General features: G+C 41.1%; 1 protein-coding gene across 1 annotated transcript in view; it reads left to right on the top strand.

Moving 5' to 3' along the window:
• The first annotated feature begins 14552 nt into the window (after nt 1-14552).
• The window catches only part of TMOD3 (tropomodulin 3), a 76581-nt gene continuing 67337 nt past the window's right edge, over nt 14553-23796 (top strand). The window contains exon 1 of the mRNA XM_004755422.3: nt 14553-14738. The gene's annotated coding sequence lies outside the window, so the exon portion shown is untranslated. The remainder of the gene's footprint in view (nt 14739-23796) is intronic.

The following is a 23796-nucleotide window of genomic DNA, read 5'->3' on the forward strand; positions in this document are numbered from 1 at the left end:
TTTATTACTAATCAGTTTATCTTTTCATTGATTGTGTTTTTAAAGTAGCTTGAAAGGTGACATTTCCGTAAGTATTCACATATTAAATATTGGAAGATAAACTTACATTTTGGGGACCCTGTAAATCATTGAATTAGCCCAGGACTTCATTTCTCCCATTTGCCCAAAGTGTGTAAGTAGAAGCTTTTTCATAATCCTACACATGATTACCCCATTACCATCCATCATAGTGGTGCATAAGGTATATAAAATATTTTTATATGTATGCATTTTTGCCAAATACTGTGTTTTGAGGTATTTGGCAACATCTGGACAACTGATTGAAGGGAGACAGTCTCTCCCCAGACCACCTCTCTTCCCCTTTGGGGCTTATACAGGCCCATGCTAGTGTCAGATCATTCATTAGGATATGCGGGCTCCTATCACTGGCACCCATCCGAGCATATGTGGAGGACAACTCTTTAGGAGAGAATTTTGGAAGTCTAGAGATCGTATAATTAGTCCAACACTACAACTCCCCATCTGCCCGAAGCATGTAATGGAAGCTATTTTATCCTCATTAACACAATTACATCCTTTCCTTTCCTCTTGGAAGGGCATAATGTAAATAAATGTGTGTGTGTGTGCATGAGTGTGTGTGTGTGTGTGTGTGTGTGTGGCCAAATACCTAATTATCTAATGAGGTATGTGGCTACATCTGGACCACTGATTGAAGGGAGATGTGCTCTCCCCAGCTCCATTGCCCTTGTCCTTTTTAGCACTGCTGCAGGCCCAGGTTCAATGCAGATCACCGCCTGGAGTTGGCAGCTTAGGTCACCAAGCACCAAATTTCACAGCATGTATAGAAGATAACTCTTAGGGAATAATTATTAGAAGCCTGGAAATCATTTTATTGTTCCAGCACCAAACTCTTCATATGCCTAAAGTGTGTAAGTACAAACACGTTCATTTTCATCAACGTGATTATTACGCCCCTTCCTTTCATCGTGGTAGGGTAGGTTGTATATAAATATTTTGTACATAAAGATCACCAAATACTGTAAGTGGTATTTGGCTAAAGCTGGACGCCACATTGATGGGAGATGCTATCTCCCAGTCCCTCTTCCCTTAACCTCTTGGAGCTGCTGCGAGCCTAAGTTAGAGAATCGCTAGCCTGGAGGGGCACGCGCAGCTCACCCATCTTAGAACACCAGTTCATCTTACGATAAAAGCCCATCTCCATTTAAAAACTCAGAAAACATCCCAATGCCTATACTCCTCAGAACAATTTCCCTAAGGGAAGCTTGGTACAGCAGACCAAAAAAACAACTGCTTCTCTTCCAGACAGAAAGGTGGCCCCTGGCAGGGCACCAGCATGAGGGAAACCAGTGTGCTCTGAAAAACTACCATGAGAACATTTCAGACACTCAAACTTGAAACCAGTGTGAAGCTTCAGCATGCTTTCAATGTGGGAGAGGCATTTAAATTTACATAAGAGTTTGTAGATACTTCCTTTTTTCAGAGATAATGATGTACTTAGCCCTCTCCCAGGCAGTGTAAAGCAGACTGAGAAAGTGTAAGAATTCTGGATTAATACAATTTGAGATGTATTTCTGGGTCTTGGGGGTAGAGTGCCTTTTTTGCAAAGTGGATACCATCTTTTTAGTTCAAGTTTTGATAGCATCGGTGGAAGTGGGCAGGGGGCAGTAAGTTACAAATACTACGTTCTGTGGTATGTTCCCTCTACTGAGTTGGAAATGTTTCTAGTGTCAGATTTTAAATCGTGATCCTGAAGCTTCCTTCCTCTCTTCCACTAATGATGCAATAATAGCGGTTTTCATTTTAATGAGCAGAGAACAAAAAAGAAATGTTTTAGCTCTGCCTTCCAGTACCAGGTTCCCCTTACTGCTCCTCACTTCAAATATCCCTGCCATTTACCAGACCCCCCTCAGAGCTCAAGGATTGGGACATATGCAAGGATTGGGACACAAGGTGTGAGAATGCTTGGCAGCACCAGGCTGAGCCCTCTGGATGAAAGTCACAGGGTTGGGTCCTCCAAGAACAAGCTTGAGAAAGAAGAGTACCCAGAACCTCAAGATGGATTTATCGTTTTCTTGCCCCCAACTCTAGATTAGATCAAATTTTGTTTTGTGGTTCAGAAGTTATTAAGTGGAGGGGCTGGGTGAGGTGGGGAGGAAGATGGAAATTGAAGGTCTCCATTTGCTTAAGGGGAGAAGTAAGTTCTGCTCAGCTCACCGCCTTCCTATCTGCCCATAACAGTAATGATTAAACATCCAGGAGATGGGTGGAGAAAGTGCTTCAAAGTTTAAAGTTGTTACCTGGCTCTGGGTACTGTTCTAGGAAGGCCATACACTTAGCAGAAGTCATCCCAGTTTTGTGATGCATCATTGACTTGGGAGAGGATGAAGGAGACTGGATTTTCCTCTGACATCTTCCATGGTAGTCATTTTGAGCACACCGGCTCTGTTAGTTGGTATGGTGGAAGGGCACCATACTAACAGACTCAGAGGCTGACTCCCAATCCCATCACCAACACTTAGCAGGTATATGATCATGGGCAATTCATTCAATTGCCTGACAATTATAGTCTACATAGGGGGAAGAGCACTGGATTTGGAGTCAAGACACCTGGACACTTGGCTCCACACTTTCTTAGCTGGGTGACCTTGTGGCAAGCCACTTAGTCTCTCAAGCCTAAGATTCTTCAGCTATATTATAATGGGAATAATATCTTCACTAACTACCTCACAGATTTGTGGTGAGAAAATAATCAGATAATGGGATGAAAACACTATACTGGAAAGGGCTATACAGAAGTTAGAGATCATTTTCATCATCTATTCACTAATGTTTTCCACTGCTTCTTAAATCTGTTTTGTTTTGGTTTTTTTTTCCTTCCGAGCATTGAGTATGAGCAACCACAGCATGGAGATGACATAGGGGACTGGAATTATTTCATTTTTAACACAGAGACAGGAGAGGTAGTTGACGGGTGGGTGTTATATACCAGTGATGTGTGTGGTAGAGCATTTCCCCTGGGTTATCTTGACAGTACCTGGACGTGGTAAGGACCCTTGCAGTGAGTCTAAGGCTGGACACTTGGGGGAGCAAATAGTGATTAAGAATTGAGGGGAGAGTCTGGGGCAATGCTGTTCTCCTGCCAGGCTCTGACACCACCGGGCTAATCTATGACTTGAGGTGTGGACAGGAGACCTAGGAGAGAAGATTATACTTAAGGCCCTAGCAGCTCCTTGACAGGCTCAAGTCCTGATAGCGAAGGGGAGAAAGTGTCACCTGTGAGATCAGCTGTCCCGGGCAGCAACTGCCTTGTTATCACCAGCAACCTTTGCCCTAGTCAGTATTTCTGTGCTTAGAAAAATACTGAAACATGGTATCACGGGGCTTTCATAAGCACGTGGAGGCAGGGACCATCTCATCAAGCTTTGTGTCTCCAATAGCATCTAGTGAGGTGCTTTGTATATATCAGGTGCTTCATAAATGTTGCTTGGGTTGAACTGCCGTCCTGCCCCACAAGAATGATGCTCCATTGGTCATCACATGATATTTGGAAAACAGTGCTGACTCAGATGCCGACTGTGTGTGACTTTGGGCAAGACTCTCCATCTCTCTCGTCTTTATTTCATCTGTAAAATGAAAGTGAGTGGATTAGATGCTCTCTAAGATCCTCCCAGCTCCCAAGCTTTACAATAACCCTGTGATTCTGAAGTTTCCATTGCCTCTGAGCATGCGTGAATAATGCCTCCACTGCAGTTCCATCTCTCTTCAAAAGGTTTCTTAGCCAGAAGAAGAGGTCTGAACATTCCACAGACAGTTGTCTGTTCCTCTTTAGCGGCTTTTACTGTCTTCAGGATAGTGCTGGGGGAGCAGCCTTCTCTGAAAGTAGATTTTAAAATACACAATATTTTCTCCTCAAAATTGGCGGAGAAGAGGAAATGCAAAGAAGGAAACTGAGTGCAGTAAACACAGCGGGTTTTTCACAGGCTTTTGCTTAAAGTGTGTGTGTGTGTATGAGTGTGCGCTTCTGAGCACATATTGACAACACGGAGAAACCAATCAGAAATACACTGTGCAATTGAGGCAAGCTGGCCCAGGTTTTAAAATTTCCCATGGAGGGGCATCTGGGTGGCTCAGTGTGTTAAAGCCTCTGCGCTGGCTCAGGTCATGATCCCGGGGTCCTGGGATCGAGCCCCGTGTCAGGCTCTCTGCTCAGCGGGGAGCTTGCTTCCTCCTCTCTCTCTCTCTCTCTCTGCCTGCCTCTCTGCTGACTTGTAATCTCTGTCAAAGAAATAAATAAAAATCTTAAAAAAAAAAAAATTTCCCATGGATAATCTAAATCCAAATAGATAGGAATTGGCCATATGGTGGAATGAGATGAATAGAAAATATGCTTTTTAAGGAAATTTTTAGTACCAAACATTGCCAGTGACAATCTTTAGTTAAGAATGAAATTATTCTGACCTAAAATTCTTATCTCTGTCATTTTGGTTTTTTAAAAAACCCACAATATTCATGGAATTATATGATATTTTAATTAAACATTTATCTTAATTCTGTTTCATCTACTCAAGGAAAACAAGCAGCATTTTTCATTGCATTTAAAAATGTAAAATACTTGCATGCCACCAATCGTAATATCTTACCAGTTGGATGCCTGTAATGTGTGACCTTATGTGTACCTGTGTTGTTTTGAAGAGAACAAAGGAAATAATACTTTGTAAACTGTTTAAACTTATGTTGGCGACATTTATTTGGCTAGGCAGTTATTGAAAAATTCATATAGTTTCACTTTTCATTTTGAAACTTTTCAATCAAAGGTAGACATTTATTCATTAGGGGATTAAAAACTAATTTGCCTTTTAAATGTGAAAGTGGACATTGTGGGAAATAAGTGTGTGATAAAGCAAAATGTATGAAGTATGACATCCTCTTATTGGGATAATTAATAAGAATCCCAATGGAACAAACAGGTGCAATGTTTGACCCTTTGGAATTAACCAGCCAGACCTAATGGTAAGGTAAATGTATACTGTTTTAATTCATCAAGATCTTTCTGCTTTCAAAGATATGATGTATTCATTTATGTCTGGAATGAAGTTTCCAAGTGAAAATTTACAGAACATTAGGAATTAATAAACTTTCCTTTTAAAATGAAAGTAAAGACTGATTTAATCTGGCTAATGTTTAGACAGGTTTTCTCTTTAAAATGAATAGTTGGCACTGTGTTCTCATATTAGACGAGTACATTTTCAGAAAGGACTATAAAGTGTCCTTATTATGAAGAAGATAAGAAGTATGGACAATGAGAAGTAGCCAGAGAGGGAAAAAACCCACACTTAAATATGCACACACTTGGCTAAACATTTAAAAATTGTTAGAATAAATGGGAGCAGGAATATAGATAATCCCAATGGGTTCATTGTTTTACCTTGATTTTCTTATGTTAACTTTGGATTTAGGGTTTGTGTGGGTTTTTAAAAAGCTATGCTAGGATTGGTAGCCCAGAACACTAAAAATAGCAAAGTTATAAAGATTTGCCCTGGAAAAAAAGGAAAGCCTTTTTTTCCTGTCCTCCTGCTGAACTCTACCCTCTTTGTCACTTAGACTGTTGGAAAGGTCCAAGAAAAAACACAGAGGGCCTATGTCTAACTTCTGTTTTTGCTGTTCCACACCTTCTTGTGCACAAGTACAGTAATTATTTTGTTTAAAGGACTCCTTCAGGCTGTGGGCCTTTAATGAATAGGAATTACAAATATGCACTTTGAAGTCCAACTTGCCTAGTTCAAATCTCACTTGTTATATAAATTTGTATAGATTTCATAGCCTCCATTTCTTCACCCGTATAATAGGAATCATAATCCTACGTGACAGTAGTGACAGTAGTACTGTTATGAGGATTAATGTGTAAAACTCTTAGGACAGTGCCTGACATGTAGAAGGCACGTGGTATTACTATCCTAAACTGTAACTTAAATATCCATGAATATTAGTGCCAATAAAGCTGTCCCTTTTATGTTGACAATGTCAGGAATTTAAGCAGGACTCTTAGTTATTTTTGTGTTTCTACTGTCAAAGCCTTCTGGCAAACAAGCCCTCCCTCCTCACTCCAGTAATTGAATATAAACAAGATAGAGCTGACTCAGGAGTTACTCCTAACGTGCCCTATCATTTAGCTCTGCTTCTTGTCTCTTCCTTGATGTTTTCATTTGTTTGTACCTGCTCTGCTTTCTTGGTACCCTCCTTGGCTTTTGGCAGTCTGGATTCAGGAGCAACTCCTTGACTTGTGGGTCTGTCTTGTGCTGGGCTTGACTCTGTGAGGGACCTCCTTCTCTCAGATTGATTATTCAGCCTTCCTCTTATGGCTATGAGAAGTAGTGTCCCATGCCTCCTCTGCCCCAGTACTTACCCATGTCCTGGTTCCACCAGCCAGGGAACATGATGAGACGCCCACAGCCTCCAGCAGGTGTCCCACAGGTCACAGGATCTCAGTAGGAGGAATTAGATGTAAGTGTTCTTGACTGAGAGTGGGCTGTGCAGGGGGCCCAAACAACCTAAGGAGATGGAATGGGAAAATCAGGCAGCTTCGTGATTCAAAAGAACTACAATTTGTAGGTCTACAATTTGGAGAACCTCCTCCCCCAACACACACTCCCTCAACTTACCAATCCTCAGCAAAATTTTAGTGTTACTTTTAGTGCTTTAGTCGTTTTTAGGCACTTAGAAATGAAACAGTGGTCTTTAAGATGGAGCACAGATTCATTTAGAGAAAATCAAAAATCATGAGAGTTCAGGGAAAAGAACACACTGTAATTTTCAGCAAGACATTTGACAGAGTCTCGCAACATCCTTGAGAAATGTGGGTTGCATAATAGTGAAACGAAATAGTGAAATGACTGTTTTAAACAATCTTTCTTGACTCTTAATCATAAGTAAATGCTGACGAATGGAAGAATTTCAAACAGAAGGGCTTAGTAGCCGCCATACAGCTCTTTCCTTGATATGTTCGGATCAGCAGTTCATCAGGAATTTAGAGGTATATTGCTAGAATACCAAGTCTTCAAAGGAATGAGGAATTCTTTGAGAAGTACAAAAATATCTGGACAGGCCAAAGTCTAAGCCTGGCCTGTATATAATCAGGTAAAATTTAATACAAGTAACAATGTAGTTGTCAATTTTTAATCCAAAAAAATAAACTACGGAAGATAGAATGGGAAAAATATGACTCAACTGCCATCTGTGTAGATAGAGACTTTGGTCTTGGCTAAAAGCTTAACTGCAAATAAGAAGTAGAATGTCCTACCTAAAAGCTAACTCTATCTTAAGTCACATTAGACAAAGAATCTTGACATTTGGCCAAAAGTCTCCTATTTGGGCACCTGTGTGGCTCAGTTGGTTAAGCGTCTGCCTTTGGCTCAGGTTGTAATCTCAGGGTCCTGGGAACAAGCCCTCATCTGGCTCCCCGCTCAGTGGTGAGTCTGCTTCTCTCTCTCCCTCTGCCCCTCCCCTGCTCGTGCCTTCTCTCTCTGGCACACTCTCTCTCTCAAATAAATAATTTAAAAAAAAAAATCTATTTGTCTTGGGCTCTGGGCCTCAGCTTTTAGAATGTGTACTTTGATATTATTTCCATTATTGTTGAACCTTGGCATGGAAGTATTTATGTGTTTATAAAGGTTATTCTTTTTTTTAAAGATTTTATTTATGAGAGAGAGCGAGAGAGAGAGTGTGCACAAGTGGGGAGAGGGGCAGAGGGAGAAGCAGGCTCTCCCCTGAGCAGGGAGCCTGATGTGGGAATCATCTCTAGACTCTGGGATCATGACCCAAGCTGAAGGTAGGTGCCCAACCAACTGAGCCACCCAGGGACCCCTATAAAGTTTATTCATATGGCTAATCAGTCAACAGTATCATTGATAAGAACTAAGTATGTAACTTGGATTTGCTTTTATTATATGAATAATCATTTTCAGATATAGGCAACTGTTCTAGATATAATCTGAGTGAAAAATCTCTGTATTATTTATTTGTCAAAATTTATGTAGGTATAAATATGTACTAATTATTGGTAAGTAAAATGCTATAATAACTGCTGATTGTGAAAGGTTTATGTTTAAAACTAATTTAATAATTCAAAATGATTAAAAATCATTAACAACTTTCAAGTAGATAAATGACAGTAACTACAAATACAGAGAATGCATTACCTAGATAACATAGGAAGAAGAGTAAATGTTTTTTAGTCAGCAAATGTTTATAAAAATTTAAACAATATAAGGAAGCATAAATAGAAGTTACTTCATATGATAACTCTGTTCTTTGTGGAAGTGTTTGGTATAACCAGCGTTTATAATTTAAAACCAGAATTTAGGGGCGCCTGGGTGGCTCAGTGGGTTGGGCCTCTCCCTTCGGCTGGGGTCGTGGTCTCAGGGTCCTGGGATCGAGTCTCTCATGGGGCTCTCTGCTCAGCAGGGTCCTGGGATCGAGTCCCTCATGGGGCTCTCTGCTCAGTATGACATGCTCTCTGCTTCCCTCTCTCTCTGCCTGCCTCTCTGCCTACTTGTGATCTCTGTCTGTCAAATAAATGAATAAAATTAAAAAAAAAAAACAAATCAGAATTTAATTCTTACTTAATTCCATTTAGGACATGGATCTTGTTCATCCCCTTACATCAGCTGAATTTGACTCTATAGTGTCTGCAGATGAGTCTTAACAGCTGACAATGCTGGGAAATTATTGTTTCTGTACTACAGTGTAAAACTTCACCATTTTAGCACTAATATTTTACATAATAATATTAAAATAATTAACTTTTGGCATAAAATTTGAGGTTTATTTGTGTACTAATTATTGGTAAGTATTATTATTATTCGTTGGTAGTGATATTTTCCAGCAACCTTGGCTTCAACTGAAAATTTTAGTTCTCAGCTCTTTGGTGTGTGGCTGAGATGTATATTCAATGCACCTCCGGTGAAGGCATAATAGGATATGAAAATAAGAGGAACAGCAAAATTAATTCCAGCTGATGGCATTAGGGAAGTTGGAGGTAGAAAGAGGCATTTGAGATGGACAAGGAAACACGAGAAAGCTTCTAGCTGACAGAGGTGGGTGATAGGTAAGAACATTTCAAGCTAAAGAGCTTGCTTGAAAAAAAAATAGAGTTTACTTAAATCCTTTCTATAAAATTGTATGTCCCAACCTTGGTGTTTGTATTCTCTGATTCCTACCTCCCACTTTAACCAACTCCAAGCTCCCAGAATGAAATCCTTACCTCTTAGTTTCAAGTTTACATCTTTAGCTTAAGTTTTCTTAGCTCTCCTATAAAATACACATTTAAGGGGTGCCTGGGTGGCTCAGTCAGTTAAGCATCTGCCTCTGGCTCAGGTAATGATCACAGGGTCCTGGGATTGAGTCCAGCATGGAGCCCTGCGTGGAGCCAGCTTCTCTCTCAGTCTCAGCCCCTCCCCCTGCCACACTCCTGCTCCCTCTCTTTCTCTCCTTCAAATAAATAAATAAGATATTTAATTTATATGTGTATGTTTAAAAGAATGCATAAATATATCAGTGCTGCTGGTGTTGATTTGCATATATTGAGTCAGTATGACATGCTTTATGAGTTACTCTGGCTGGAAGCTTATTCATTCATTCATTTATTTTTAAAAATTTATTTATTCGACACAGAGAGAAAGAGCACAAATAGAGGAAGTAGCAGGCAAAGGGAGAAGCAGGCTCCCTGCTGATCAGGGATCCCGATGGAGGGCTCGATCCCAGGACTCTGGGATCATGACCTGAGCCAGTGATAGACACTTAACCGACTGAGCCACCCCCATGTCCCTGGCTGGAAGTTTAAAGATAACAGTAATTAGGGCTTATAGTACATTAAGTAGAGTTACAGTGACATTTTAACAATCACATTCACTCTAACCAAACCCCGAAAACTAATAGGAACCATACTCTGTCCCTCATTCATGTATTTTACTTAACAGTCTCAGATTTGTTCTTGACAGTAGGCTGAACTTCCCGTTTTCCATTATTCAAAGTGGGATTCACTGCATGGGGAAGGGTTGCCATACCTCTTCTGTTTCTATTGCCTTTCATCGAATAGGCAGTGCAGCAGTCAGCTCTTGCTAGGTGAGTGTCTAGGAAAAAACAAACCTGGATCTCAGTTTACTTCTTGTGCACATTACATGTCAGCACCTGTGTCTATCTCAGGCCCCGCCCCATGTGACTTCTCATTCTACAACCCAGGCAGGTGGACCAACTGCCATTTGGGATATGTCACACTCCTCCTGGAGAGAGAGAGTAAGCATACTAGTGGGAAACACCAGTGATTTTTTTTTTTTAAGATTTTATTTATTTACTTGAGAGAGAGCTTGCACAGAGGGAGAGTAAGAAAAGGGAGACGCAGACTCCTCCCCAAGCAGAGAGCTTGATGCAGGGCTTGATCCCAGGACCCCAGGATCATGATCATGAAAGGCAGATGCTTAACCGACTGGTTAGGCACCCCAGAAATACCAATGACTCTGAAAGCTTCTATTCAGAGCTGTCCTGTTGTCCCTTCCACTCACATCTCATTGGCTCAAAAAAAGGTCCACGTATATAAGCTTTGAGATTGCAGTATAACAAGATCTGTGTGAAGAAAGAAGGAAAAATGTATTACCAGATCATAGCCAAGCATGAAAATGTCTATAGGACATTGCAAGTCACACAGCAGTGGGTAGGGCTGTTCTGTCCTGTAGAGGAGAGCCAATATTTGGGGAAAATATCTCAATCTACCACAGGACTTCAGTGGCTCTATCTTTTCACTTATGTATATCAATGTAATTTGTAGGGTTTTCCTTTGCTTTTTCTCTTAAGAATGTGTTTTGCTAACTGTAAGCTACTAATGACAACACATAAAACATAGTCTTTTATTTTTTAGATTTTTATTTATTTATTTGACAGAGAGAAAGAGAGCAGGAGAAGGAATGTGAGCAGGAGGAGTGGGAGAGGGAGAAGCAAGCTTCCCGCTGAGCAGAGAGCCCCATGCGGGGCTCGATCCCAGGATCCTGAGCCAAAGGCAGACACTTAGTGACTGAGCCATCCAGGTGCCCCAAAGCATAATCTTTTTTTTTTTTTAAGGTTTTATTTATTTATTTGACAGAGAGAGATCACAAGCAGGCAGAGAGGCAGGCAGAGAGAGAAGAGGAAGCAGGCTCTCTGCTGAGCAGACAGCCTGATGCGGGGCCCAATGTGGGGCCCGATCCCAGGACCCTGAGACCATGACCGGAGCCAAAGGCAGCGGCTTAACCCACTGAGCCACCCAGGCACCCAAGCATAGTCTCTTTTAAAAGAGAGCTCTGTCTCCATTTCAGGATGAGCTTCACTGTGTCTTGTCCTGTGGAACCAACCCTCTCACAGCTGGTGTTTATATCTGCATGAGGTCACTGGCTGGCATTTACAGGCAAACCCTCTTGTTCTGTGTCCGCAACTGAGAAGAGGGGGAGGGAAGGATTCAATATTCATATTTACACATATTTATTGAATCTCCAGTCTGTGTCAGGCACTGTAGCAGATGCAAGGATAGAAGGGTAAACAACACAAAGCCCTCCATGAGCTTACACTGAGTATACAAGCAAGATGATATTAGGTAGTGACAAGTGCTCCAAAGACAGTAAGGAAAGGAGAGGAAGGCAAGCTAGGATGACCAGAGGAGGTGACACTTGAGCAGAACCTTCATTAAAATGATGGCACGAGCCATGAGTATTTGGAAGGAAAAGCATTCTTCGGTGTAGTGCAAAGATCTTGAGGTGGGAATGTACTTGGCAATATGGAGAAACCTCTAGGAAACCAGGGTACTGGAGCAGAGCAGAGAGAGTATAGTAGGAAACAAAAAAGTCACATAAGAACTTGGGGATTTATTCAAAATGTGTTGAGAGGCCATGAGTAGTTTGGAGCAGGAAGGTGACATGATCTCATTTGTTTTTAAATCAGAAACAGTGTGGAGAATCACAGCAGTGGAAGCACATTCTACTTTTTAGTTTTATTCAACACCAGGATATGATTGTTAACACCACTGGTCCCATGTGTAGTATTAAAATTATTTTTTAAAGATTTTTTTTACTTTAAAGAGAGCATAAGGCAGGGTGAGGGAGAAAGAGAAACTTTAGCAGACTCTGTGTTCAGCAGACTCTCTGTTCAGCGTGGAGCACCACTCGGGTCTCTATCTCATGACCCTAAGATCAAGACCTGAGCCAAAACCAAGAGTCACTGACTGTACCACCCAGCTGTTCCCCCGCCCCCACACTCATATGTAATATTTAAATCACATGGGGTTAGGAGATTCATGTCTGTGAGCCCTGTGGTTATAATACGTTAATGTTTGTCTGAGGAAAGGGGGAAAAAACCAGCTCTGAATCACATTATTTTAGAAAAAGCAACTTTTAGACACTTGTTGGGAAAAATTTTAAATTAGTAACTTATCTAAAAGAGAAAATACAAGGGCCCCTGGGTTGCTCATTTGGTTAAGTGTTCAACTGTTGATTTCAGCTCAGGTCATGATCTCAGGGTTATGAGTTTGAGCCCTGTATGGGGCTCTGCGCTCAGCTTAGTGTGGAGCCTGCTTGAGATTCTCTGTCTCCCTCTATACCTCCCCCATGCACATGTGTGCTCTCTCTCTCTTAAAAAAGAGAGAGAGAGAGAGAAAAGGATAAAATACATTGAAGGTATTCTTAGCACCCCATATTGGAAGACCAGAGAAGAAACGTGTCATAGATTATCAGATACTGAATTAAAAGCCCTCCATGCCTAAAGACACAAACTATATCTCAACGGCTGTAGTCTGCTTTGCTTGTTCAAGAACTCAACTTGTTCAGGAAATTTTGTCAGTTTTCCCAGGAGTGATGCCCCAGAGGTGTTAGAGGAAATTATAGGACACTTGCTGGTAAGCCAAAATTCCTATATATTAATATATAATGAAATATAGAACTATCAAATGAATCCAGATCAAATGAATCTCTTATCCAGTCAGAGTACAATGTTCCTGGACTGTGTGAGAGAATTTTTTTCATGTACAGTGGACACAGTCACAGATTATATTACCTTCAAGAATTTGATGAGTTTAGGAGATACATCAGTCTGATCAACAGTGGAAAGCATGCTAGAATTTGAGTCAGGAATCCTGTGCTTTATTTCTGGATCTCCAATTATGATTGTGTGACTTTGTGCAAATTACTTAACTTTTCTGAGTCTTAGCTTTCTCATCTGTAGAAATGGAAGATACAAATATATTCTTTGTAGGGTTATTTGGAGGATTGGATGAAATAAATGTGCTGTTACAGTGCATGGTGTGGATTAAGTACTCAATATTAGTTGAACCTGAATTCTGTAGGATGTTGCTCTCAGAACGCTGCTATATCTAAGAATATTGGAGAAATCCATAAACACTAAAATGCTACAGAAAATAAGGTGTAGTGGCTATGAGATTTAATGTCAACGGTGTTCTAAGAGTACTTGCATCCTACAAGGGTTTTTTTTTCCTTAAAAACTCCAAATCATGAGTAGTTTTCATTTCAGGGATTAATGGATACAACTAGCATGAAATTCCAGGGTGTTTACTTTACCTAGGGTGCTTCCTGCTCTGAAGGGAACACGTAAATGACAGGGAGGATTAACCGTTAGTTGGTTTCCACACTAGGAGTAGCTAGAATGTACCCTCAAGCAGGCACTTCGTCCTCTTCCTGGTTGCATTCTTCAAAGATGGTGTATCAAAGCCGAGCATGACTCCTGGGAATGGTTTAGTCATGAAGAGCAGGACAGAAAAATTACCAATGAGCAACTACCAATGAACGGAAGGCCTTGCTGTTCCCTCTCCACAGAGCCCTGCACAAAAGGCAGCCACTTCATTGGCCTCCGTAGCACCACCCTCTGAGGTATTCCCACTTTCTTCATCCTTCCTTATAGGCTACCCATCTGTCCCAGTCCCCTTCTTTGAGCGGCACTTCTGTTTTTTTCTCCCACTCATACTAACCCAGCTTCACCACCTGGTGTAGAGCTTGAGGCTGGAATGGGAAGATGGGTTGCGGCCCAAACTGTCCAGGTATACAGGGGCTATCGCTGAGACATCATCCCTTGTACATGCCCAAGGAAATCCCTAGGGTCGCTACGCCCTTGAGATGACATCTGCGTGATTTCTGCCCCTTTTGTGACTTCGCCTTTGTTTACTTTCCTAACAGTTTTTCACGACGAGCTTAAAGGGCTCGATGTCATGTCCTTGCATTAACAAGCAAGGGTAGGATATAAGCCCTGCCTTGAATGCCTCTTCAGTGAAAGTCAAAGTAAAGAACTCTATCCCAAAGAGCCTCGAGTTGCTGTTTATAGCTCCCAAAGGGTCCAGGGTAGAGATTTTCACTAGTAAAGATCCTTGTCGCCTGCTGGAGTAAGGCTTGCTATCCGCAGCTGCTTCCGAACATCCTACAAATTGCAAAAACCAGGCTCAGCTCAGAGCGTCGCCCTCCTTGCCGGAACTACAACTCCCAAGATGCCCCGCAACCTAGGAGTGCGCACGCGCGTCCGTAGCGGAGAGGGAACCAGCAGCACCGATAGAGCGGTCGGGTTGGGGCATCCGCGAGTGGGTCGGGCAACTCGCAAGGAGAAAGAAGCAGGCTTACGGGCGGGTCCCGGGAACCGAGGGACAGGCCTTTCTCGCGGGTCTGTGAAGAAGGTCGGCGGCCCCAAAGGGAGCCAGTTAGGTAAGCCCAGCCCGGTGCTTTCCAGGAAGTCCGTCTGCGGGCGCAGGCAGGGAGTCGCACCGGCCATGGTGGCTGAGGAGGGAGAGGTTGCTGCCCTTCAGCCGCCAGCCCAGTTTTCCTAACCCTACTGGTGTCTCTTGGGAGGAGCGTGGAGACATTGGGGGCTGCTTGAGGGGGGCGAACGGGCCCGGGTAGGGGCCGTGGGGCGCGCTGGGCGTGGCCCGCGCTGGAGGCGCGCGAACCCCCGGTTGCTGATGAATCACTCGGGGGCCCAGCCTCCCCGGGTTCGGGACCGGCCCCTTCCCCTCCCGCCGGAGCCCGCGCCTGCCGAAGCTGCGCGAGCTCGCGGTGCCTGTCAGCCCCTTCCACTCCACGGAGGGGTAGCTGAGGGGCGATCCTCTTAAAAAGGCTTTCTCAGCAACACTCCTTCAAAGGCTTCTGCTAGTTGAAAGTTAGAAAGAAAGTGGAGAAAGGAAAAAAAAAAAAAAAAAAAAAACGAACCTTAGGTCACACCCTTTTGCGGGCGGGGAGGGGGGTTTAAATCTGGCTTGTCTTGGATTTGCCGTTTTTGATCTATATCCTCTGCCTTAAAATAAATTCCTGGCTCCTGGGCAGCACAGCTGGATCCAGCTGTGAAGTTTGTGTGTTGATTTGTTTTGAGGACGTGACTGGGTCGTTGTATTTCTGCTTATGAAGTTGGTGTGTTTCCTCTGCAAGCCTGCAATCTAATTACAAACAAATGGGAAAAGAGCTTTTTTCTTTCCCTTTCTTTCTTTCTTTTCTTTTCTTTCTTTTTTTTTTTTTTTTTTAGTGTTTAGTTAAGAATCGCATTTCCAACGTGCCCTTGGCTTCTCTTAAAACCAAAAGTCGTCTGGTAATGAACACTGCAGTAAAACTTATCCCAGGAGGTCATACTTGCACAGGAAATAAGCCTGTGGAGATTTAAGTTAGCTCTGTGCGGTCTCCCTTGGTTTGTAACATTTTTCATGCAGCTCATGTTTCTTTTTCTGAGAATCCTTCAGATTAATTTTTTGGAGGATTAGTTTGATTAATTAATTGGCCTGTCAAAAAATATATTAGGCTTAGAAAAATAGTTTTGTCCAGCCTCATTTATTTTTGCTAGTCTCTTCCTTCTAGTCTTTGGCTTTTATCCTTCCCCTTCTTTCAGAGTCGGAAGTCATTATATTTACAATCCCCTTTCTAACTCATTTCTAGGAAAGAAAAAAAGAATTAAAATGCGAAACTCAGTATATTCTAACTCTATAAGCTTCCTTACTTTCCCTCTGGTGAGGATTTCTTGTTTCTTTATTTTTTTTAAGTAATCTCTGCTCCTCACCTGGGGCTTCAATTCACAACCCAGAGATCAAGAATCTTGCGCTCTACCCAGCTATCCAGGTGTGTGGAGTTTGTTATTAGGGACACCTGAGTGGCCCAGTTGGTTAAGGGTCTGCTTTCACTAAGGTCATGGTTCCAGGGTCCTGGGATCCAGCCCCCATTCTGCCCTGCTCAGTGGGGAGCCTGCTTCTCCCTCTGCCCCTCCCCCTGCTCATGCTCTCCCCCTTCTGTCAAATAAACTTAATTAAGTAAGTAAGTAAGTAAGTAAAATAAGGTTATTAGACCAGATGATCCCAAGATTATTCTAGCCCTAAATATCTCTGATTTGCAATATTCATTTATTTTATTCATTCAGGAAACATTGGCCCCATTTGTCACTCCAAGTCCTGTGGTAGACCCGAAGGAACAAAAATGATTTCCTGAGAATGTTACTGTCCCAGTTCTCAATTTCTTTTAATCATGTTTTTATGACTAATTCTAAAGTTTTGTGGTCTACCCTCCAGGCCAAATTATTCTGCAGTTAATAACTTCACCTGAAGGTAGCCCTCAGGCTATACTCTCTCTACAGTTTTGAGTATGTGACAAATCTACATAGAATACAGTACAATTTTGTAAATTTATTTGGAACCTGGGGCGATCTGGCTGTATGAAAATCAGTTAGCAATATCATAGGGAGAGTGAGAGGCGGTGGGGATAAAACTATACTGGGATAGAAACCAAAAGAGGGAGAGGAAAAGATGAGAAAGAAAGATGAAAGAGAACTTGGTAAAACCAGAGAAAAGGGCCTCCTGGGTTTTCAGATATCAGTTGGATGTACTAATATATGTTACTAATATAGTAAATCTTGTTATTTAGGCTCTTATTTTTTATGGTTCCAGTTAGCTGGCAAACTATTCATCATGCTTTTTGCTTTTCAATTGTTCTTTTTTTTTTTTTTTAAAGATTTTATTTATTTATTTGACAGAGAGAGATCACAAGTAAGCAGAGAGGAAGGCAGAGAGAGAGAGGGAAGCAGGCTCCCCGCTGAGCAGAGAGCCCGATGCGGGACTCGATCCCAGGACCCTGAGATCATGACCTGAGCCGAAGGCAGTGGCTTAACCCACTGAGCCACCCAGGCGCCCGCTTTTCAATTGTTCTTAAAGTTAAATATGTATGGGCTCTCTCTTGATTAAAATAGTTGAGGAGGGCATTATTTTCTAGGCTGTCATAGTGGCTAAAGCATTATTTTCTATTATATCAGTGATATATTATATATTATATCAGATCTATATTATATCAGTGACTTTCCTTGAAGACCTTTGATTTATATATCATACTTATTCTTTTTGTTTGTTTGTTTTAAGGTTTGTTGTTGTTGTTTTTAAGTAATCTCTATACCCTGCAACCCCTAGTTCCAATCATATTCCACCAACCAAAACAGCCAGGGACCATCACTTACTCATTTTTATAGCAGATCAACACAACTATAAATCACAGCTATAAGATCATATTGAGAGGATAATACTATAGAAAACAGAAAAGTCTACTGGATTTCTGACAGTCCGTTAGGTACCTATTGAAATTGTGTAGGATCAATCTAAATTTGCTATTTATGAAAATTAAATGTGAACATATATTCTGATAGCTGTGTCTGTAATCCATTTGGGTATTTGCAGTAATGAAGGAATAAAGATGTGAGTAATTGAGAGTGGCAAATAATTGAAAATGTAGTTGTCTATTATGTCATATTCTAGAATTTCATTTGAAACAAAATGATTAACGTATCTTGAAGCAAAGTGCTACTTTGTATTTTTATTGAGTTATCAGTAACGTTCAATAAAATGCACATATGTTGAGTGTCCAGTTCAAGGAGTTCTAACAACTTTATACACTGTAACTTCTAGCAAAATAAGATAGAAAACATTTTTATCACCATAGAAAGTTCCCTCATGCCCCTTTCTAGTCATTCCTCACCCACACTCCTCCACTAAGGCAACCACTTTCAGCCTCGTGTTTCTGACACCATAGATTTGTTTTGCCTACTCTTGGACTTGACATAAATGGAGTTGTACAGTAGTATATATGCTTTTTTGTGTGTCTGGCTTCTTTTGTGTTATATAATGTTTTTGAGATTGATCTGTGTGTATTGGTACTTTTTTGTAAAAAGATTTTGCCAGAGAGAGCGTAAGCAGGGGGAGGGGCAGAGGGAGAAGGAGAGGGACAAGCAGACCCAGCTCAGAGCTTGGCAGGGAGTTCAAGGCCTAGTGGGAGGTGGGGGAGCGCCTTGATCCCAGGACCGTGAGATCATGACCTGAGTGTTTAACCCAGGTGCCCCAGTTGGTACATTTTTATTGAAGAATGTATTCCATTATAAGAACATAACCTAAGCTCTTTATCTGTTTTATTTTTGATGAATGTTTGGGTTTTTTCCAGGATTGGGTTATTAGAAATAAAGTTGTTATGAACATTTCCTTTTCAAATCTCTTGCGGATAGATGTTCTCATTTTTCTTGATAAGTACCTAGGAATGGAATTACTGAGTCATAGGGTAGATGTATGTTTAACTTTACTAAAAAACTGCCACACAGTTCTCCAAAATGGTTTATATATGAGTTCCAGTTGCTTCACATTTTTTTATGTTGCTGAATTTTAGTGCTGTCAGACTTTATTTTAGCCACATTAGAAGCTGTAAAATGGTACCTCGTTGTGGTTTTAATCTGTTTTTTTTTTTTTTTTTTTTTTTTTGTAAACTTTATTTACTTGTCAGAGAAAGGGCATGCATGCACAAACAGAGGGAGGGGCAGGCAGAGGGAGAGAGAGAAGCAGGCTACCTATGCAGGAATCCATCCCAGGACTGGGATTATGACCTGAGCCAAAGGCAGCTGCTTAACTGACTGAGCCTCCCGGGTGTTCCTTAATTTGTTTGTTTGTGGGGTTTTTTTTTTTGACAATTAAGGAACTTCACTAGATAGTAATTGACTTCTCTTGTAAAGTATCTGTTAGTCTATTTTTTTCACTGGGTGATTGATCTTTTAACTGTAGTTTTTAGGAGTTCTTTATATATTGTGAGTACAAGTCCTTTTCAGATGTACAATTTTAACCCAGTCTTTGGCTTTTCTATTTATTTTCTTGATGATGTGATGAGCAGAAATTTTTAATTGTTATGAAGTCCATTTTATCGGTTTTTAACTTTATGGTTAGTGTGTTTTGTGCCTGTTCCTAGGGTTGCAAAGATATTCTCTGTTTCTTTTCCGAAGCATACTTGTTCCAGGTTTTACATTTAGGTCTGTGGTCCCTCTCAAATTAATTTTTTTGTAAAGATGGGAGGTAGGAGTTTAGGTTCATTTTCCCTTCATTCAGATATCTAGTTGTGCCAGCAACATAGTTAAAAATTTTTTTTGCCTTTCTCCCTTAGATGGACTTGGTATCTTAATTGAAAATCAGTAGGGCTACTTTTTATTTTCATTGTGCTTTTATTTGTAGTGTCTTAAGCATGGGCCCTGTATCTTTAAAAGGAAAAGGAAAATATAAAAACCTTTTATGCACTTCTTCCAGACTGCAGCTACCCTGAGATTAATCCAGGGCTGGTTACCTTATATTTTTTGATGCAGGACTGCCAATAATGAATTTGAATTTGAAATGGGTTTCCTGTAGGTTGAGGTAATGGAGGCAACCTTAGTTTCAGTAGCAGTTACACCATGCCCATAAGCCAGGCTGATACTGGGGAGAAAGGAGATTCAAGCCCAGAGAGATCTCCTCTATTAGAGCAAGCTATAAAGAGCTTAATATTTCCTTGTTTATTGATTTGCTGAAAATAGAACTATATATAATCCATGTGTTTTAGTTTCCATCTTTTTATTCCACTACTCTAGTCCTGTCCTTTGTGCAACACAATTCCTGACTTAGACTTGAAACAATTTCTAAGGAGACAGGTTGGTTTTTTCTTCTCCCAGATTTTACTGGCCGATATAACACAATACAATACTATTTTTTAAAGAGTGTCACCTCAACTGTGAGGTAGGAAAGATGTTGGGATTTGGAGCCGATGGCCAAGAAAGAATTCTCGAGACATCTTTGGTGCAAAAAGGTAGTTTTTATTAAAGCATGGGGAAGGACTTGTGGGCAGAAGGGGCTGCACTAGGGTTGTGAGGAGTGGCACATTGTATACTTTCAAGTTGGGAGGGGGTTAGAGATGGGGAAGCCTCTAAGGAATTTTGGAAGCAAGGTTTCCAGGACCTTGAATAGGGCTAGCTGTTGTTAGGAAAAGGTCATTTTTTACTGTCTAAATAAACCTTAGTCATGAGACCCTTCTGGTGTATATCAGTGGTTTATATGGGGGATAACTGCCAGAATATATCTTGGGGATAGAGATAAAGCAAGTTTCCAAAGGAATTTTCACACCCTAAGGTAGACCCCCAGGATTCTGGGGGTGGGGCTAAGATGCCTTTTGCCCCTAGCAAAGCGTTAACATCCAGGCTGCTGAGTTCCTAGAGGAATGTTACTCTGCCTGTCTCAGGGACTTGCAGTGGACTGCAAGTAGTAAAGAAGTATAGTTTTTCCTCTGCCTTTGTTTTCCATGCCAAACTGTATTACTCCAGTGTAGCTATTTGAATTTTTCCTCATTTCCTTTTGGGCTTTGTTCATCCATATCCATATTTTTATATGGGTGTATCATGGTGTATCTGTTTTTTCTGTTATGACACTGAACAATAATCAGGAAACACTGTCTCCTGACAGTGACACATGTGTGTGTCACAATGACACATGTGTGTCATTGTTAGTAAAGAGAAAGCTGGAGATGGAGAAAAGAGCAGTTAGGGGACTTTTTAGTGGGGAATCTTGAATCCAAAGCTTAAGTAAAATAGAAGCAAAGTTAACATTTTCAAAGACAGGTTACCTTTCTGTGGAAATACAGGACAGCTCGGGTTTCCTTATTTTCTCTCTTTAATATATAACAGCTTTATTGAAATTCACACACCATCCAGTTCTCCCACTGGAAGAGTACCAGTCAGTGGATTTTAGTATATTCAGAGAGTTGAGCAACCATCACCATAATCCATTTTAGAACATTTTCATCATGCTGAAAAAGAAACCCCTTACGCATTAGCAGCTGCTGCTGGCTTTCCCCAGCCTCTCCTGTCCCCTACCACCCCAGGCAGCCATTAATCTGCTTTCTGTCTATGTGGGTTTGCCTATTCTAGACATTTCATAAAAATGGAATCATACAGTATATAATCTTTTGTGACTTATTTCTTTTGCTCTTATGCTCTGAATAGTTTGAGAGTCGTTGAAATACAGAGAAGCAGCTATCACTCACAGATGTACACACTTTTTGACCTATAAAGATATATACTCCCTCAGGTACATATGCTCAAACACCTACACCTACTCACTAAAGAACACAAACACACCAAGACAAACTTGCAAACTAAGGTACCTGATACACAGAGATAACCCTTTATAAATAAACAGTTTCCTATCAGAGCATATCTGAGCACTAATATCATTACAAGTACATGCAAGTGAATACAGTTCCTGAAGTGGGTGAGAAAAAAAATGGATGAAAATAGGGCAAGCTGCAAGAAAATGAGGGCTGAGGACAAGAGTAGAGGAGAATGTAATGGCAGGTTGAATTTATTTCACGTGTATTCTCTGAGCTTTTGGTTGTTTTAACCAGAAGCAACAATCTGACGTTTATATATTATTTAAATATGTATATAGGCATATAGGTAAGAGTCTTAAAGTTCCTGAGCCTATTGCATAGAAGACCCTTTGAGCAGGAGGTTATTAATTGTTATTATAAGGTAAAGGGATTTCTACATGGAAAACTATAACCAACAAAATATTTTGGTTCCCTGGGTGTGTTTTTTTTTTTTTTAAGGTTTTTATTTATTTATTTGACAGAGACCGAGATCACAAGCAGGCGGAGAGGCAGGCAGAGGGAGAGGGAGAAGCAGGCTCCCCGCTGAGCAGAGAGCCCGACGTGGGGCTCTATCCCAGGACCCTGGGATCATGACCTGAGCCAAAGGCAGAGACTTAACCCACTGAGCCACTCAGGCGCCCCGGTGTTATCTTTTTAGTTAAGAGTCATTATGGAGTATTTCTTTGATATGCATGCAGTGAAAAGAGAGGAGGCCCCTTAATGTATTACATTATAAGTCCGGTGTCTATTCAGGCAACCCTTACCCTGGTGCAGGTATTGCAAAATTTGAAATAATCCCAACATTTATTTTTGTTCATGGTGGGTGATCATTAACCCAAGTTAGTATTCTTAAAGACCTCTTTCTTTGTTTCCGCTTTAATAATGTCACTGGAGTGTTACACCTCCTTAGTGAAAGTATGGGAGTAGGTGAAGGTGAGTTGGTGGGGGGGGGCAGAATGCTTAATTAGATTGGCAAATATCAATAAATATGTGATTATTTGAAAGTCAAATGCATATTTTCATCTCTCCAAGGCCTTGTAATTCATCTGCACACCCTTTCCACCTGCCTTTGCTTTGCCACTTTGAGACCTCATTATTACTCTTTGTCAAGCAATCTTTTTAAAAATCCAATTAACATAGTGTATTGTTAGTTTCAGAGGTAGGGTTTAGTGATTCATCAGTTGCATTTAACACCCAGTGCTCATTACGTCAAGTGCCTTCCTTTATGCCTGTAACCCAGTGACCCCTTCCTCCACCCACCTTCCCTCCTCTATAGTTAAGAGTTTCTTACAGTTTGTCTCTGATTTCATTTAATTTTATTTTTCCCTCCCTTCCTCTATGATCCTCTGTTTTGTTCTTAAACTCCACTTATAAATGAAATAATATAATTGTCTTTCTCTGATTAACTTATTTTGCCTAACATAATACCCTCTGGTTCAATCCGTGTCATTGCAAATGGTACGATTTGATTTGATTTGATTTTGTTTTATTTTATTTTTGATGGCTGACTGATACCCCACATCTTCTTTATCCGTTCAACTATTGATGGACATCTGGGCTGTTTCCAGAGTTTGGCTATTCAAACAATCTTTCTGCTCTCTTAACACATGGTACTGCATCCCAGGTGAACTCCTGGGTATAGTTTGCTCTCTCTCGAGAGAGTAGTGCTTATCATTGCATTCAGCTCCTTAGCCTTCCCCCTTGCCATACCCTCTTCTCTTTTTGTCTTTTCCCATTGCCAACACCTCACTTCTGGCATATATCTCCTTCTGAATGGAATACCAGGGATGGAGCACCTGGGTGGTTCAGTGGGTTAAAGCCTCTGCCTTCGGCTCAGATCATGATCCCAGGGTCCTGGCTCTCCATTCAGCAGGGAGCCTGCTTCCCCTCTCTCTCTGCCTGCTCTCTGCCTACTTGTGATCTTTGTGTCAAATAAATAAATAAAATCTTTAAAAAAAAAAAGGATACTAGGGAAGCCTCTTCAAAGAAATGTTGTTTGAACTGTCCCTGAAAGATATGAAAGGATTTGAACAGGAGAAAAGGGGAAAAGATATAATGAGCAGTGTGATCTGAGGGTTGGAGGCAGGAAAGCAAGGAACTTTGTCAGAATACAGGGTGTGTGAAGATCACTCCTTCCCTTTTCCTTTCCTGTCCTTTTGCTGGCTCCTTTCCTATTCCTTCCCTACCCCTTCTCTTTGCTTAGTATATGCTTCTCCTCTCTAGCTAAATCTGTCCTTCCCTTACCACCCACAGTGATCTCTGATCTTTTGTAGCACTATTTACCAGTCCCATTCTTTTATCAGTTAATTTTATTTTGCTTTGA

The sequence above is a fragment of the Mustela putorius genome, unplaced genomic scaffold (genome assembly GCF_011764305.1).
Source record: "Mustela putorius furo isolate JIRA1106 unplaced genomic scaffold, ASM1176430v1.1 tig00003898_pilon_pilon_pilon, whole genome shotgun sequence".
Classification (NCBI taxonomy): Eukaryota; Metazoa; Chordata; class Mammalia; order Carnivora; family Mustelidae; genus Mustela; species Mustela putorius.